This window comes from Mizuhopecten yessoensis, unplaced genomic scaffold, assembly GCF_002113885.1.
Source record: "Mizuhopecten yessoensis strain PY_sf001 unplaced genomic scaffold, ASM211388v2 scaffold708721, whole genome shotgun sequence".
NCBI lineage: Eukaryota > Metazoa > Mollusca > Bivalvia > Pectinida > Pectinidae > Mizuhopecten > Mizuhopecten yessoensis.
Genome location: NW_018476270.1, coordinates 1 through 1,116, shown reverse-complemented (window position 1 = coordinate 1,116; position 1,116 = coordinate 1). Strand labels below are relative to the sequence as shown.

General features: G+C 33.8%; 1 long non-coding RNA gene across 1 annotated transcript; it reads left to right on the top strand.

Moving 5' to 3' along the window:
* Nucleotides 1-248: 248 nt before the first annotated feature.
* LOC110440787 lies at nucleotides 249-1,116 on the top strand. The gene is made up of 3 exons (XR_002461776.1): nucleotides 249-322; nucleotides 796-963; nucleotides 1,070-1,116. It is a non-coding gene; the product is annotated as an uncharacterized LOC110440787 (long non-coding RNA).

Sequence of the window (1,116 nt, the reverse complement as noted above, 5' to 3'; positions counted from 1 at the left end):
TTTTTTTCAAATATGAGAGGGGGTTATTGTTATTTATTCGTTTTTTATATGACGAAAATAATTCCACATGTGATTTTTAAACAATCTGTGATTTCTATTACCTCAAAGTTATATTTATGAACCGTAAATTTGTATTGCCTTACAATTGATGGATGATATACATAAGAAATTCACGGTAAGAATGCTATTATGAAACTTTGTTTTACGAAGACTAATGTATTTACTACATTAACTACAGTACTATATTTCAGGTACTACTATGTTGGTGTGCCCTACTGCTGTACCGGCTACCTGTCGAAAGATAACATTGCTTGTGATTATGGTAAGTTATGCATCAGATATTCAAGAGAAAATCAAAACATCAAAATGTGCTTGCGAGCACTATGATGTTTGCCAGTAAAGCTGTGTTTTTCCATAATGACTTAAATGTCATATCATCACGATTTAATTCTTGAATAACCTATACCTAACTTCTACTAACCATATTTTAAGTAGTTGATATGATAGAAATTGAAATATCTTATTAACATCCAGCATCAGTGATGTTATTTTTATGTTGGTTTGAATAATCCATGACCAGTCAGTGAATATTGATTCCACAAGTAATCATTTTTAGTAATGGTGCAATCTTTTTATTGAAACTTGCTCAGAAAAGAACACAGAGAGTGATTGGTGAAGTATAATCCGTCGACAGGGAACACGTTTTCATGCCCAAATATGTTCTTGTATGGAAACTAACTCTATTATATAGACATACATGAAAAAGTAATATATTCATTTCCGATACAATTGCAGCCATTTGTGCGGGAAGAGTCGATCCAGCCGCTTGTAGTGTGTATCATGCAGACTATGTAGAGTACAGAAGTGGCTTCCGTCAACACAACAGTGGCGGAAGTTGTTTGTCACCAGAGGTCTGTGGAAACTGTAACGACGGATTTTACGGCAACGGACCAAACTGTGAAAGTATGGGTTTATTTAAAGTTATCGTGTTATGTAAATAATTCAATTTGACATACCAATATTCAAACTAAAATAACCTCAAAATAAATTCAATGTTTTTGTTGTGCAGTTTGTCCAAAAATAGCCAACTGTAAGCACCAGCGGTGTATGGTGGCC